At 35.4% G+C, this 18,058-nt stretch overlaps 1 protein-coding gene and 1 long non-coding RNA gene across 2 annotated transcripts in view; one reads left to right on the top strand and one right to left on the bottom strand.

The window, feature by feature from the left end:
* The window catches only part of LOC137072961 (VPS10 domain-containing receptor SorCS1-like), a 131,346-nt gene that overhangs the window by 73,037 nt on the left and 40,251 nt on the right, over positions 1-18,058 (top strand). The gene's annotated exons all lie outside the window — the stretch shown is intronic.
* Positions 3,891-7,607, bottom strand: LOC137072962 (uncharacterized). Its single transcript, XR_010904714.1, has 9 exons — positions 7,359-7,607; positions 7,000-7,068; positions 6,604-6,652; positions 6,418-6,504; positions 6,242-6,303; positions 5,832-6,145; positions 5,559-5,716; positions 5,353-5,448; positions 3,891-4,305 (listed from the first exon to the last, which is right to left on the bottom strand). It is a non-coding gene; the product is annotated as an uncharacterized lncRNA (long non-coding RNA).

Raw genomic sequence — 18,058 nt, 5'->3', positions numbered from 1 at the left:
GCCAGCTAGGAATATGTGCGATGAAGACAAATGCAGATTTATACTCATTTACTTGTCTGCGCCATATGGTGTACCTACCTAACACAGGTGAGAAGAAAGCTAGAAAATCCAACCGTGGATGATGGATTGGGTTAGGTTACATAAAGGGAGAGAGCAAATAAACAAGGTGCAAACAAACAAGGTAAACGTGGAGGAATATATTTATTTTTTCATGACACACAGAGAGCTTTATCAGAGAAGAGGGTTTTGCGAACACCAAGGTCAGGGTTTTAGCTGAGGTACCTTTGAATTATCTTTCTTACATCCAGAGAGACCAACCAGAGTTCTTCTACCTTTGGCTGGCCAAAAAGTCAAAGTCCAAGGTCCTGGCCTTGGTTCTGTTTTTCTTGCCAGTCTCTGTAAACTGAACAGCACATGCGTGGAGGGAGATTTTCTGAACATCCCTGCAGTGATCTGATGGCACTAAGCCAATGGGATGGAATTGTGCCAATGACCAGAGGGCTTTGAGTGGAAATTTCATTGCAGAGTCTTGGGGGTTTATGAAGATGAGAACTGGTTTTAATAAGAAATACACAGAAAAAAAAATGCAGTATCACTTGTACTTGTGAATAATATAATAAGCCTCTTTAAACATTTTTTGTTGTTGTTGTTGTCAAAGAACAAAATCAATAATGCAAGCTAATGCAAATTAAATTCTAATGTCACTTTTCAAAATCAATAAATAAATAACAATAATTTCTGTTGAACCAAAGACATGAAGACTTAAGATTAAATTGATTTAACAATGATTATATAATTGCATATTAATTTGTAGATATCTAAGTGTGTGTGTGTGTGTGTGTGTGTGTGTGTGTGTGTGTGTGTGTGTGTGTGTGTGTGTGTGTGTGTGTGTGTGTGTGTGTGTGTGTGTGTGTGTGTGTGTGTGTGTGTGTGTGTGTGTGTGTGTGTGTGTGTGTGTGTGTGTGGGCATGTTTTTGTGACATATGAGGACAAATGTGTTTAATGACATGGGTCATGTCCCCACTTTTCAAAATGCTTATACATTTTTTTGCAAAAAAACATTTTAGAAAGTAAAAATGCAGAATGTTTCCTGTGATGGGTAGGTTTAGGGGTAGGGGCAGTGAAAGAGGATAGACAATACGGTTTGTACGGTATAAAAATCATTACGCCTATGGAATGTCCCCATATGTCACAAAAATAAACGTATGCGTGTGTGTGTTTGCGAGTGTGTGTGTATTGAATAGCTGCAAAACACTCCACCCTCTAGCACATCACAGCATTAATAAAACATTAAGCAGATCTGCTGGAGTGCTGATGAGATGATGTTGTTAATGAGAATACATTTCATAAAGCCATAGATGCCATATATTCCAATATCTTTCAAGCTTTCAGTTAATGAAAGATCACCCTAGTAAACGACGTCTGAAAGCTCCCAGACTGCTCATATTATCCACCAAAAGTGTCTTGCTTTAAGCTCTAGTTTTAGATGTGATATTAGAAGGAATGTGTAAAGAAAATATCAATGGAGAAACTTGATCTTGATGTGAAAAGTCATGCTGCTTTGTTTAAGACTTTGTTTGGTGGCCTTAACTTCTATGTACTTACATCAAAATATAAGTGCAATGTACTTATAGTATTCATACTTCGTACTGCATTGCAAAACACTTTTGCTTATATTGAGGTGGGATACAGGTACATTTTGGGACAGGTGTGGTAGTATGTGTGTATGTACACATTCACAATAAGTGCATTGTATCAAATGAGTAGTTTAAATGTTATTACAGTAGTTAAGGCTACCTAATATAAAGTGCGTCCTTCATGCTTTTGTATAGTTTTTTTATTTTATTTTTCCCTTCTCGAAGTTCAGTTTTTCCAACATTCCAACAAAACTGACACTTGCAACCTCTTCATATAGTTTTCGTATTGACTTCAGCTTAGCTTTTCAATGTAACATTATGCATTTGAATGGTTTGGCTATTGCTCAGTGGACAGTCTTGATTTCAAGATCAAAAACCACAAATGTCTTGTGTTGAATTTAGGGCTGTCACGTTAACACTACAATAACACATTAAAATTGACTAAAAAACAGGCTTTTGGATTAGTTTAAGCCAAAGTCTCCAGGTCTGCATTTTTTCCTGCACCAAACAATGTTTGTAGCTCCCATCAAATAATCGCAAAGTGCTTTGTTACTTTTGATAAGAAACAAAGTCTCTGCTTTCAAATTCTGTCAATTTATCACAAAATTCAAACACTGAATGGCTTTATGATGATCTTAAGCACTATTCACCCGGGATTAGTATTACCTGGTGACCTCTAGTAATTAATAATTATGAAGGTTGTCTGTGATCTTAATTCTGTGCGAATCGTGCCATGTCTGCAATTTGTAATGTAAAATTTCACCCGCGAATGACCTACCATATTTTGAGGTCCTGTGATAATATTAGTCCTGTGTGGATCGGCGTCTCTGTGATTTGGCCAGGATTTGGAGGTTCGTCTATCAATTTTTACAAGGTTTTTTTGTTTCCTGTGTGCATTTTTATCCATATTTCGCTTAGAATGGAGGATGCGTTCATAACGCGCACCGTTATAAATCCCTGTGCGGCTGTGCACGTTATACTTCCGCTTTAGAATTAGAGTCAATTTGGAAGCAAATTACCTTAAAAGGTGTATTCAGTATTATTCTAAATGAAAAACACAAAAAAACAAACAGTAGCCTACAATGGGAAGTTCGCTTAAATGCGGGCTTTTACATTTTGCTTTGAAACCAAATTTTCCGCCGTCATATTGTCAGCTCCTCGCTCTTGTGATAAATTTACCTTGTAGGTAAACTCTGTGCACTGTAAAAAAAAAATAGTTGAGAAAACGTAAAAATGTAAGGCAACTTGATGCAGTAAGACTTTTGAGTTGTCCCAACAATTATTTTTTAATTCTTCCCAGTAAAGATCATTTGTTCAGCCAACATAAATTTGTTTGTTCACGCAATATTGATAGTCGTATTTTGCTAATAAAAATATTCTTGTCACAGCAACTGAAACAACAATTACTGTTGTTGAGGTAATTTATATTTTTCTGTTTCCTGAACGCAAAATAAAGTGTCACCACACTATCCTTCCTATAATTATTTTAGTGACTTTACATCTATTTACAAATGACAGAAATGTAGTTATTTTGATCCGTTTATTTCAGTTGTAAGCACATGCATGTACATACATTTTAAAAGAATGTAGTGAAATGTTCTATAATTTACATTTACATTTATGCATTTGGCAGACGCTTTTATCCAAAGCGACTTACATTGCATTTTAAGGTACACATTTTACATTTTTGTCAGTTCTTGCTTTCCCTGGGAATCGAACCCATGGCCTTAGCGTTGCTAGCGCCACGCTCTACTGTTTAAGCTACAGGAAAGAATAATTCCTAAAGGGATAGTTCACCCAAAATTGAAAAAAATTGTCATTTACCCACACGCAGGTCGCTTCAAACTTGCAAGTGTCTGTATTCTGTTGAACACAAAGGAAGATATTTTGAAGAATGTTGGTAACCAGACAGTTGACGGCACCCATTGGCTTACATAGTAGGGGGGAAAAATACTATGTAGAGTACAGTCAATGGCTACTGTTAACTGTCTGGTTACCAACATTCTTCTAAATATCTTCCTTTGTGTTCAACAGAATACAGACACATTCAAGTTAGGAACAACCTAGGTTGAGTAAATTACTTTTTGGTTTTCATTTTTGGCCAAACTTACCCTTTAATTAACACTTGTCCAAATTTGCTTAAAATATCTTTAGGACAAAGCAAAAATAAACAGGTCACTCAATGCCAGATCCATAAATAATAAATATTCACACAAATGCTGTTTTTTTTTTACACTCTAAACAGTTTCACTATTTTATGGCTTATCAATATGAGTGCAGTGTTTCATTGTAAAAGAGCTTGCAATCTGTAATTAAAAACATAAAAAAAAAACGTATCCACAACACTGCAATGCACAGTTTTCATACAGTGTCTTTTGAGTAAAACTGTCCATTTAAACAGTCCGTACAAAACTTCAATGCTTGTTTTTTATTTTGAATGTCTCAAATGAAACTTTTTTTTAAAACATTAAAAGAACTGGAAACACTGGTCCAACTCTGCCTCACGCACAACCATTTTGTTACCAGTCTTAGGATCATCTTAGGATAGGAAAACTTCTTCCAGAACAACCCCCTCCAGTACAACAGCAAAAGTCTTGATAAATGGTGATGTTGTTTGGGTGTTATCGTCCAGCACATAGAAAATGTCAACAGAGACCGCTTTTGTTTCCTGTGACACAAACACAATAAGAAATATATTTTAGTTTAGAATTGAATTAGTTAATTTTGTAACAAATTAATTAAGATGGGGGTGGGGATGAGGGGTTGGCAATACATAAATTGTATGCACTAATTGTAAACTTTGTATTGGTAAATAGTTTTATAATGTGAAATCCTTATTCAGAAGTGGACATTATAATAAGACAGATAACACAAAGAATGGCATGACCAAGTAAATAAGCAGAAAACACCAAAGAGAGAGAGTTTAAACTAGGGGTGTCCAATCCTGTTCTATGGGTCACTGTGCTGATGAGTTTAGCTTTAACTCCAACTACACTTATCTGAACCAGATAATCAAGGTCCACAGGATTACTAGAAACTTCCAGGTAGGTTGGAGCCATAGAAGAGCAGGTTTGGACATCCCTGCTTTAAATGGTTAATTCACCCAAAAAATTAAATTCTGTCATTATTTACTCACCTTTAGTTCGATCCAAACCGTAAGACTTTCCTTTATCTTGAAAACAGCAATTAAGATATTTTTTATGAAATCTGAATGATTTCTGTCCCTCCATTGACAGCCAATACAACAACCACTTTTAAGGCCCAGAAAGGTATTAAAGACATAAAAATAATCCATTTGACTCCAGAGGCGTAACCTCAATTTGATTAGCGATGCAATTGCTCTGCATGTAAAAAAAAGTACCTTTTTTTTACTATTAAAAGTAATTTTTTATTAAAAGTAATTTTTTTTTTTTTTAATTACTTTTTTAAAAAGTAACCTCAGTTAAACCTCACAAAACTGAGGTTAAACACCTGGAGTCACATGATCTACTCTACTTCAATGTTTTTACTACCTTTTGGGGCTTGAAAAGTGACAGTTGCATAGACTGTCAATAGAGGGACAGAAATCTCTCAGGTTTCATTTCAAATATCTTCATTGGTGTTCTGAAAATTAATGACAGTCTTACAGGTTTGGAATGACAAGAGGAAAAGTAATTTATGACAGACTTTACATGTTTGGAATAACCCTTTAAGCCTTTTGAAGACTGATACGTACATTACACTTCTTGAATAGCTCGGCTGGGTTCTCGCAAAGAAATACATGCAGGCCTTGTAGAGCAGGAGCCCTCCTGTGATCATCTATGTCTGTTGTCTAGAAAAACATACAACAGAAACAACCAAATAGCTTAGGTATAAAAATGTTATTCATCATCAGCCAAAGTAACACAGATCAAGCTATCAAAACATTGAAATTGAACTTACCCTGTCATGAAGTATTTCTAGGAGTGCATCCATGTCCTGTCCGAAAGCTCTTTTCTGTCTCTGTAAAGTTTCAGGAGCTTTGGTGTGTCCATGCCAATGGCTGCCATGAAGTCTCCCAGAAGGTCTTTGTTGGTGATTCTGAAAAACTCCTCAAAAACCTGTTCATAAACAATTAATTTGTATTAATGCAATAAATAATACAATTCAAATCAAATGAGAGAATTAGTATGGGGAATGTTAAAGGCCAATTTCTAAGCAGTTTGTAAATAATACCTTTGTACAGAGAATGTGGGAGGACCCTTCAGAAGTGTTGAGACTATTAGTACCAAACGATGAGATGGTAGGCTGTTGGTTTCATCAAGTGACCACAGGAGTTGGACCACTGAATATGCAAGACTGCTCTTTCATTGGGCAGTTCTGAGATCTCCGACAGGTTGCAAAGTCCTCAAATTGCAGGGGGAAAAAAACTGTCCTTTTAGTAGCTTCACTTGAAGTATATTGTTGAGAGAGCCCACTGATTCAGGCACTTCCGGAAGCCTGACTCGCCGGGCTTCAGTGGAGGATATGACAACTCACAGTAGAAAAGGCTGTTTATCAAAAAGAATCAATTTCAATTATTTAATTAATAAATTAAAAAAAAGTAAAAAAAAAAAAAAAGAAAAAAAAAAAAAGTTACCACATACCATTAATATGCATTCAGTGCTGCAGATATGTCCTCAGGGTTACAAACACAGGCTCTCCAAAACTGTATGGAATCAAAGGGTGATAATCAGTTAAGTCACCAGTATAAAAGACAAACATGTCAGCATAGATGCTTTCAACAAGTTTGTTTGTTCAAGATCTTAAATGTACTATTTACCAGGTGGAGAGTCGTTTTGATATAAAGGACACTTTGGCAGAGCAGAGCAACATGCTATCTTGAACTCAGGCTGTCCATTGCAGTGTCCTGCATAAAGGATGTTCTTAGAAGTTAGTTCCATGCAGACAAACATATGTGGACAGTGAGACAGTGTGCAAATGTGGAAACTTTCTTTATACAGCATACCTCAGTGTTGCATCCAACAATATGCTAACAACATCCAATTTGGATCATTCTGGAAAATAGAAAATTATCAGTTCGAACCTATTGTAAACATCACAACCTTATATTATTTAAAATTATTATAAAATAAACAAAAAAATGCTATGCATAGTCTTATTCTACACTTTTTTTCTTTGTCCCCATATTTAAAATCATATGATGTATAGCTCTCAATGTTTAAAAAATAAATAAATATTTCGTTCTAAACACACTCATAAACATACATCTGCGTGTGATTTGTAACGACGAAAATGCACATTGAAACGGCTAAAATACATTTAACATTACATAATAGTTTATATATCCATACATTGTGTGCGCGGCTTACAAATTAAACATTAACACATAACACGTTCTTACCTCACCCTCCGCTGTCTTCCTCTCTCACAAACGCGGTTCAACGCAGATATATCAGTTTATCAGCGCCACCTAGAGACAAAAAAGAAAAGAAAACCTCAACTAACAATAAAGGACTTGAATACTCGTGCTAAACAAACATATTACTCGCTAATTTCAGTTTTTATCTTGGCTATTGTATTAAAACGTTATTGTATTAAGAACTTTAATGAGCTTTATCTGAGCAGTGACAAACATTAAAAATGTTAAGCCACACGCCTTTTAACAATACACAGCCAATCGTATGTCTAACAATAACACTGTCCGCTTGAGAATATGCAATTCATTGCATGCATGAAATGAAAAGTAATATTAATACTTACCAACTGAAGTATGGCAATATTAGATCCTTGAAAAGGCAGGAGGATGAGCGAACTTCAAAACGAGCCAGGAGCTACCCGTGCAAAATGGAGAAGGAAACCCCGTGCATTTCGGCGCGATTTTCTGGCTCATCACGCATGCGCAAACTATTTAGATCGTAGGTTTTCTGCTCAACACAAAAATGTTTGTCCAGAAAACTTTGTTTAATATGTAGCGTGACATTTTGGAGAATTTTGTTGAGCTAACATGTATTTTTACGTAGAGTCACAGTTATTAACAATTCTTAATACATGGGATTCAAAAAGCACTGTTTACTGGACAAATGGCAATTTCATTTTTTACAGTGTGCTCAGTTCAGTTTTTAATTGTAACGTCTGTTCTCTAACTGAAGTAAATGATTTTTAATCAAACGAAATCGAAAAATCGAAACAACTGTGCTATCGCATAGCCTAGATAGCAGCGTGCTGTAAGGAACTGTTGCTTCTTATCCAGTACGAATGCGCTAGTGTTGTAGACAAGACCACCTAAACCGAGACCAAGTCCGAGACAAAGACCAGCGTGTGCCGAGACCAAGACAAGACCAAAACTTTGTGGGGTTGAGACCAAGACAAGACCAAGGCAGGGCAAGACCGAGTCAAGATCAAGACCAGACCAGCACTCCTTAAATTCATCTAAAAAAGATCCATATCTACTATCTGAGAAGTGACTTATATTTAATTAATAAATATAATTAGAATAGTAAGACACTATAGCGCTGATACCAATCACTGACAATAAAATTAAAGGGTTAGTTCACCCAAAAATAAAATGTATGTATTTAACGACTCACCCTAATGTCGTTCCTCACCTGTAAGACCTCCGTTCATCTTCAGAACACAGTTTAAGATATTTTAGATTTAGTCCGACAGTGTATCCAAGTGTATGCACACTAACTATTTCTTGTTAATTGAATGTTTGTATAAATCAATATAATTTGCAATCACGCTTATATTCATGAAAACAGCTCTATTGCTCTTGGGATATTGCTTCATATATAATATAAAAATTTAAACTACATCTCAGAATGTTTTTGCCATTTATGTACATTTTGTGATTTTTTTGAGACAATGCTGCATTGCTTTTGAACCCGGCAGCACAGTAACAAAAGCACAGTAACAAAATAAATCACGTTGCAAAGAAGTTATTGATTGCATTTTGAGCAGTAAGTTTTACATCAAATCACATCAATGTTAAATCAGATAATGCACCAGCAATTTATTGATATCCTTTCAGTTGTGGTCTTGACTGGTGTTGAGATCCTGAGTCATCTAAGTCCAAGACCGAGACCAGACCGAGTACAAATGCGGTTGAGACCAAGACAAGACCAAGACCTTCAAAAAAAATGACAAGACCAAGACCGGTCTCGAGTACTACAGCACTAGAATGCGCCACACTGAATTCAGATGTGGAGGGGTAATTTCTAAATTACATGAGGTCCCCATGATAATACTAATCCCGTATACCAAGAGAGCTTTAGATGTGACGTGACAGATTGCTGTAGCACATCCATTCAAGCATCAGCGCGGAGCGTGAGTCTTTTCTTCCACTTCCAGTTAAAGCATGAAAGAGCATGCATGAACATTGCAGTTATGTTAAAAGATGCAGTAAAACATGCATCACGTCTCATGTAATCGCTCCTCAGAGAACAACAACGAACACTAGACAGGAGCTTATTTACTGTTAATTATGTATGGTTGAATAAGTGTTTATGTGCAACTGGGTTGTATACAAAGATTTCAGTTTTAATTTGAGTTTAATGATAATTTGAAAATAAATAGCAGTTGCATATAATAGTTTGGGCTCTGTTGTTAATTTTAATCTTTAATATTACATTAGTTGGAAGAAATTTCGTCATCCTTGAGAAAATCGGTTTCTGTGGAGAAATGTTATATCGCTGCAACTCTAGTATTACGTATAGTTTAAAGAATACATTTTCTAGATTCTACAGCTGTCATAAGATGGACGTGTTCTCTTCTTCTTCATCAAATCCCGACCAGGTAAAGAAATCCTGACCTTTAGTCATCATTATAGCTAAGCTAAGCTCTCAGGACTGTTTTATTTATCATGATTTGTTGTGTGCCTCGGTTTGGGGCCAAAGTCTGATGCTGACCTTTACAAACACAGGGAATGCATGAAAACAGGTTAGAATGAGAACGGTTAGCAAACGCTGGGCTGATAATGAGGTTGCAGGCACTTTATAAAATCCAATTGCCAAGGGACATCATTTGACCGCTAAGGTTTGGAAACAGACACAACATGGCACAAACCTCTACGGAGTAGACTTACAGTAATGGAGAGTTGGGTTTGATTGGCACATGGGATACAGGGAATGTACACCACGGAGGGGAAATGTATGCTTTTTGTACAGACAGGCAGCTTGATCCAGGCTGTGTCCGGCACCTGAAGCCTGATTTTTACTGCCTGCCATTACATGACCAGCCTTTCAAAATGAACTTCTTTGAGCACTATAGATGCATAAGACACCTGCACACTATGGCTGTGTTGTGATACTACAGCTGACCTGCAGATGATTGCAGATCTTTTTTAATTGTTTTATTCTATTTATTAAATACAAATGCAAAATAATTCTGACTGCATATCTTTTGTTTTTGTTTCAACCTTTTGTTTCTATTGTTTTTATTGGCATTTTCTGTTTTCTTCATCGATTCATTTTTAAAAGCAAAAACCCAATTATAAATGTTTCAATCTAGTGGACACAATAGTCAACCTTAGGTGTCAACGCTTAAGTGTTGACTAAAATGATTGTCATAAATTGTTTTAAGCAAAAATTAAAAATGCATTGTCTCATTCCAATAACTCCTTAAAACCAATGTTGTTTACAGGGTTTTTGGTTTGTGTGTGTGTGTGTGTGTGTGTGTGTGTGTGTGTGTGTGTGTGTGTGTGTGTGTGTGTGTGTGTGTGTGTGTGTGTGTGTGTGTGTGTGTGTGTGTGTGTGTGTGTGTGTGTGTGTGTGTGTGTGTGTGTGTGTGTGTGTGTGTGTGTGTGTGTGTGTGTGTGTTACAAAGAATATGTTAAATGTAGTCAATATTTTGTATAATATTTAGTTCTTAATCTAACTAAATGGCTTTTAATATTTAAAATGTTTATTCTTTAAAGCAGTCAAACCCCATCTTATTGATTATAAATTGATTATTTAAAACAATCTAGATTCATCTTTTTTTTTTTTTTTTTTTTTTTTATTAAAACCTTATTAGTGCATTGGTAATATATTTAGTGTTTATTGTCTCTGACAACATCAAACATGACCACTAATATTTGTATTTTATTGTATTGTCTCTAACATAAAAAAATCAGTAATACATTTATTTTATTTTATTCTCTCAAACAATGTCAAACATCATTACTAATATTTAATTTTATTGTCTCCAACCACATCAACCATCACTACTAACATTTGTATGTATTTTATTGTCTCTAACAACATCAAACATCAATACTAATATTTTTATTTTTTATTTTATTGTCTCTAACAACATCAAACATCACTACTAATATTCTTTATTTTATTTTATTGTCTCTAACAAAATCAAACATCACTACTAATATTTTATTTTATTGTCTCTAACAACATCAAACATCACTACTATTTTATTTTATTTTATTTTATTTTATTTTATTTTATTTTATTTTATTTTATTTATTTATTTTATTTATTTATTTTATTTATTTTATTTATTTTATTTATTTTATTTATTTTATTTTATTGTCTCTAACAACATCAAACATCACTACTATTTTATTTTATTTTATTTTATTTTATTTTATTTTATTTTATTTTATTTTATTTTATTTTATTTTATTTTATTTTATTTTATTTTATTTTATTTTATTTTATTTATTATCTCTAACAACATCAAACATTACTACTAATAGTTTTATTTTATTTTATTGTCTCTAACAACATCAAACATCACTACTAATATTCTTTATTTTATTTGATCACGTACATGAGGCGACCGCCACTCAATAGCGTCACAGTATCTTTTATCCTTGCTTGCTATCAGCCGAAGCAGAGAAGGTTGATGTAGAGTAAAAGAGACGGGAATATCAAGACCGGCTGGCAACATGCCATGCGACATCAAATAAATTACACTCTAGTTTCCTTAAGTGAGCCAACAAAGTGGGCCCCCGTGGAACAAAACCCCTAACGTAGTATGTGAAGTGGGCAGAAAACTGATATGATGCAGCTCCCACACTCTTCCTCACTCAGTGCTTGTGCTTGGTTTTGCTGTCTTCTGATGATGTGGCTCACAATTCCGTAACAGCAGCCAGGACATACACAAAGTGCTAAAAACAGACATGCTTAAAAAGTGCCCCAGGCGCAAGCGTGCCAGATGTAGCCTGCATCTTTTATCAAAAATGAGCATCACAAATCTGCTGCATAGGCTCATTTGCGAAAAGCACACTGTCCACTATTTCTTTTTTCTAATACTTTACTGCTGCGCTCTGCACATTAGCCCCGTAAACAATGTTCCAACCACCAAACGTGGATGGACGTGACAGAGAGCGGCTGAGGAGAGAACAGGAGGTCTGCGGATGGATCCGCAGAGGGGAGGTTTAGTGCCGCACCACAACAGCTGGGATGGAATGAGCCTCCCTCACAAACAGACCGTCCCAAAAGACTGGCCGTGTTTAATTATGCAGGAGACCGGCCATGTACAAACTGAGTCGCCAGTCACTACAAAGGGACAGTTAACTGAGCAGTGGCAAAGAGGGAGAAAGAAAAAAACACACAGAGAATGCAGACAGAGGCTCTGTTCCAAAACCTAGTGAGATGTCTGTGTAGGCAGTGTTTTAAATGGCCATTCACAGTGATGGAGAACTGCGGAGACAAAGCAGGCGGTCGACTATTTAGTGAATATTGAAAATACATAATTGCTAAGGCAACTACCAGTGAGAGTGCAAATTTCCTATTAATAAATGCAAAAGCCTTATTAATAATAATTAGACATACTTATTCACCTCAGTGCTAGCTACTATACTTTAAAATGTAGTATGTCACTACCAAAGTAACCAAACCCTGCTTGGTTACAAACAGGCTTCCAGATATCTTCCTTTGTGTTCAACAGAAGTAAGACATTCATGCAGGTTTGAAACAACTTGAGTAAAAGTTGACAGAATTTTCATTTTTGGGTGAAGTATCCCTTTAAGACATTAAAGGGGTCATGCAATGGCTCTTTGTTATTCATTTATACTGTTATCAACTTTTAAAGGGGTGATGAATTGAGAAATCAACTTTCCCTGACCTTTGATATATAAAATTTTATGGTAATATGGAGGTGATCAGCTCGCGCACACCAAAAACAATAAACATACCGAGGAAGATAGCAAGATATTGCGCTATTCCTGGTTGTGGAAGAACACAGTCGCTGCATAAGCTTCCTTCAGATCCTGATATTAGGAATGAGTTTATGAGGAATGAGTTTTTATTTTTAATAAAGTTCCAGCTCACGTGGGGAAGACATGTTAACTTCAGTTGACTTCGGGATCATTGGTAAACATATCTCCGGTCGATAGTGGATTTGGATCTGACAGGAATGGTGCAACACACTTAGGTGAGTAAAATGTGCTTTTATATGTAATAGAACTGCATTGTAATAGATCATTTTGCTTAAATCAACCTATCGTGCGGGCTATGTGTAATATAAAAAAAATAGTCCAATCAATCGTGGGTGGATGAGAAATAAATCATTGTGTTTGTTTGATAAGGACGATTACGAGCCCTGTGACTGCATTCTGGTTACCGTTTTCAAAACAATCTCTCCTCTCTCATGTGGACTGACAGGGGAGCAGAAGCTCATTAAATATGCAAATCTTATCCAATCCTAGCCGTGGGCGTTTACTTCCAAGTCTCCAGTACGTCACGCCCATCAAAACCCAGCGTTCAGGAGAGAGCCTCAAAACCAAAAGCCTCTCTCCTGAGTGCTCGGTTCTTATAGGCGTTCCACACTGAAGACTTGGAAGTAAACGCCCACTGCTATGATTGGATATGAAAAACATATGATATGTTTTGCATATTATAATGAGTTTCGACTCCCCCATCAGTAACACATGGGGAATTGTTTTGAAAACTTTAGCTCTTGGCTCGCCCCCGTTAATTAAGTATTTCTTAAACTATACAAAAATGCTCTTAGAGTTACTCCAACACTTAAAAAATCTAATTATGGTTTAAATGATAGACTAATAAATTGAACCTACAAAAATGCTAAAAAGAATGTTTGAGGATATTTAAAAAATTATGACTCAAACAATGGATTAACAAAAATGTTTTTATAGGCACCCTAACACTTAATCAAGCAAATTAATATATGACTTGAAGAATCAACTATAAATTGTTCATACACAAATGCTAGAAAGAATGTTCAAGGATACAATAACTTATGCATTTATAATGAATGTAAAGAGACTAGAGAGCTTGTACTTTTCATAACTAGCATGCATATTTCTACTTATATACTATACTGGTCTTTTGACATTTAAATTACATCCAGGTTATTGTCAGTAAAGTTATGTTTGTAGAAAACAAACTAGCTAGTTAATGATAGCTAATAGAGACAGCAATGAAAGTACACTTTTTCCGTTTCAGACCTTAAAGGGATATTACAACCAAAAATAAAAATTAGCCCGTGATTTTCTCACCCTCAAGTCATCCTAGGTGTATATGACATTCTTCCTTCAGACGAATAAAAGTTAAATTGACAAGTCCTGTCTAATCCAAGCTTTATAATGGCAGGGATTGCTATGTTTTTGAAGTCCATAAAAATGCATCTGTCTGTTTAATAACGTGCTCCACACAGCTCCGGAGGGTTAATAAAGGCCTTCTGAAGAAAATAGATGCATTTGTGTAAGAAACATATTCACATTTAAAACTTTATAAAGTAAAGTTTCGGCCGATCGCTTTCCCTATTCAGTTTTTATGGAAAAGTGTTGAAAGTGCCTCTGCAGTTCAAAGGCTTATGCCACCAGTTACGCTCTTGAACTCAGAGAAGGCACTTTCAACACTTTTCCACGGAAGGAGACCGGCCATAACTTTACTTTAAATATGGGTATTTTTCTTACTCAAATGCAACGATTTGCTTCTGAAGGCCTTTATTAACACCCCAGAGCCGTGTGGGACACGGTTTTTGACGGACAGATGCATTTTTAAGGACTTTAACAACAGAGCAACATTATAAAGCTGGAAGACCAGGACTTTTTTTTTAATATAACTTAACTTTTATTCGTCTGAAAGAAGAATGTCATACACATGAATGACGTGAGGGTGAGTAAATCATGGGCTAATTTTCCTTTAATGGCAGAGATGAGAAGACTTACCTCTGGACTACTGGACTTTCTTTTGATCTTCTTCTTTTCTCTTTTCCGTCCCTGTGCACCAGAGGGTTTGGACTGCTTAATTTTTGATGAAAGTGTCAGTGATGAGCACTTGCCTGCCATAACGCCTGAAATATATAACGCCTTCTGATATAACACCTTCTTATATCACGATTAACTTTTATATATCAAAAGCTCAAGGGAAAGTTGATTTCACCCATTTAATCAACTGTTAATACATTTTTACTGCTTAAACCTCTCCACTATTTGTATTGTTTCTGCATGATATTGCAGAGGTCAGGAGTCGGAGAGCTTTGACGTGAACTCTCCCGAATCCATTCTAAGATGGTTTCGGAGAAATGTTGATAATATGCTGCTTTTACACCATAGCATAATTGCTGTAATTATGAGATGACAATCTGTCATGGTTTACTCGCAGCTATTCACGTCCTCGGACTCGGAATTATGTGTTTCTGTGGCAAATCTAACAACAGAAAAAAGAGTGCAACATCGCCCGCCCCCGCCTTTTTCAGCAACGCTTGCTCTGGATCTTTATATATATATATATATATATATATATATATATATATATATATATATATATATATATATATATATATATATATATATATATATATATATATATATATACTACTGTTAGAGTGCAACAGGCAGGTCCAGAAAGTGTGTGTGTATATATATATATATATATATATATATATATATATATATATATATATATATATATATATATATATACAAATGGCCAAATATATGGCCAAATGTATTGGACAAATGGCCAAATATATAAGACTACTTAACTTAAGCCTTAGTGAGGGAAAGAACTCCCATGAAGCATTGCAAACGCAGATTAAAAACGGATTGAGAAATATAAAACTACTCATTTACAAATGTTTAATTGTGTTTAAAAACAATACATATGTTTATTGCAAAATAGGCATAAGTACATACAAACATTTTAATATTTTGAGAGCTTCAACTCTATAACATCATTCACAGTGCTTCCTGTGTGGGCGGAGTTAAAAATATATTTTGGAGCATGTTGCTTTTTCGACTGTGGTTGGTGTAATTTTCGGTGCAGCATCATGAGTCTTTTGCTGCGTCCAATTCGCCTACTTATACTACGTCCTAAAAGTATGTACTCTTTTTGTGAAGAAAAAGTATATACTTTTGAATGTGTAGCAGAAAAGTATGCAAGCTTCGGGACATACTGCTTAACTATCTTTAACAGACTCTGTCGCTTAGTTACATGTATCCCATCACCGTTTATCTGCCCTATAAGGCATCGTCAGATTCGTCACAGTTCAAATCCTCCACATTCAGTTTAATCTCCTACTGTATCGAGAGAGAAATGTAGCCAGCCGCACGTTGATCTGCCATGTGTGGGTCAGAGATCTCCTTGTGTGTTTGCAGTTTAAATATAATGATGCATTTAAAAGTTAATGTCCAAACGTGTCATTAAAAAAGTTCACAATGCTGATGCAGGGGAAATATAATGTGGACAACACTGAATAAATATATTTTTGTCAGGTTAAATATTGATAGGTGGTCACTCAAACCCCTTTATCTAAACTTCTCTACTTAACCGTTGAACTCGCACATCCGTCATGTTTGTAGTTTTTTAACGCTTTTTATCTGCGTTTGTAGTTCTAATCGAATCCTCGTCCAACTCGCAATGGATTGTGGGCAATATCAGCCGTTAGAGTGCACATCGATCCGTACTTTGAATTCGGACCGGAAATAGTAAACCATCCGGGAATCTTTGGAATACTCTTTTCAACATACTACGATTTGGGACATACTAATTCTATTTTCAAATACTATTTAGTATGGATAGTATGCAAATTGGGACGCAAGTGTATTTTGAGCTATTTGAATTGCTGTTGTTTGCTGTAGATCTCAAGCAATGCTGGATAATGTAGTCTTCCGGTGAGCGCCAGCAGTAAAAAAAAACGGTGTATAGATTTATATATGTATTTTACGGTCTATGTTATAGACCTGTGTTTACAGACAAGCATTACAGTAAACGACAAACGGAAGAACATTTCCATCTGCGTATCTTGTATGTGGAAATGAGTCGGACAGAGTCATTGCGCATGAAAGGACATAAAAAATTTTTACTTCTTGAAAATGGACCGCAAACAAGCCTCTGCTGCTATGCAACACCATGGCTTCCCCTCAAATCAATTGATTGCTTTTCAAATTAAATGAGAGTTTCGTAAGGTGAGGTGTGTTAGTACTTGTTGCTAATTAATTAAAACAACCCAAGTTGGGTTGAAAATGCACCAACCCAACAATTGAGTTGTTTTAACCCAATGGTTGAGTTGTTTTAACCCAATGGTTGAGTTGTTTTAACCCAGTGGTTGAGTTGTTTTAACCCAGTGGTTGGGTTAAATGTTGCTTAAGACAACCCAATTGCTGGGTAAGAACAACTCAACCATTGGGTAAAAACAACCCAATTGTTGGGTTGGTGCATTTTCAACCCAACTTGGGTTGTTTTTAACCCAGCATTTTTTAGAGTGTAATGTAGCTCTCAGGTCTGTCTTTAAAGGTTTATAAATGAATTCAAAATCATTCAAAACGTTATATATACACACACATATATATATATATATATATATATATATATATATATATATATATATATATATATATATATATATATATATATATATATATATATATATATATATATATATATATATACACTTTCTGGACCTGCCTGTTGCACTCTAACAGTAGGAGTTTGGAAGTTTGAATTAAAAGGTTAGGAGCTGAACACTTTTTAGTAGTCCGAATCTTGGAGTTACGGTTATTCCAACATGGTGTGAATGCACTGTTTTGGCCTATACTTTGTATAACACAAAAATATTGTTGACAAAATTGTGAGTACACATATTTGTCCTATAGTGAAAAACAATGATAAAATATATTTTGCACAATATTTGTGTATGATATGCATTTTTAAGCATGTTAGAGTATCACATTGTTAGCAAAATGCTAACAGCTAGTGTTCCAAATCAGTTTCAGTCAGATTGCCAGCTTGGAAAGGCATCTGCATGTAGACAGTAGACAGCGAGGCAGATAGAAGATAGCTTTTTTAGAAGAAGAGAGTGAGAGGAAAAAAAAAACATTAACCAGAGAAAGAAGATGGATGTTTGCTTGATGCCTTTTCTGTGCCTCCCAAAATGAAGCACTAATGATGTCTCACACTTTTGTTGACCTTCTCTCTTCTGTCACTTTCTCATACATAGACGGAAAGACACAAAGAAAATTTGATTCCGGTCTAATATTCTTAAATGTCACTGAC

This window comes from Pseudorasbora parva, chromosome 4 (assembly GCF_024679245.1).
Source record: "Pseudorasbora parva isolate DD20220531a chromosome 4, ASM2467924v1, whole genome shotgun sequence".
In the NCBI taxonomy this organism is placed as follows: domain Eukaryota; kingdom Metazoa; phylum Chordata; class Actinopteri; order Cypriniformes; family Gobionidae; genus Pseudorasbora; species Pseudorasbora parva.
The sequence above is the reverse complement of the archived record's forward strand: the minus strand, read 5'-3'. Positions and strand labels throughout refer to the sequence as shown.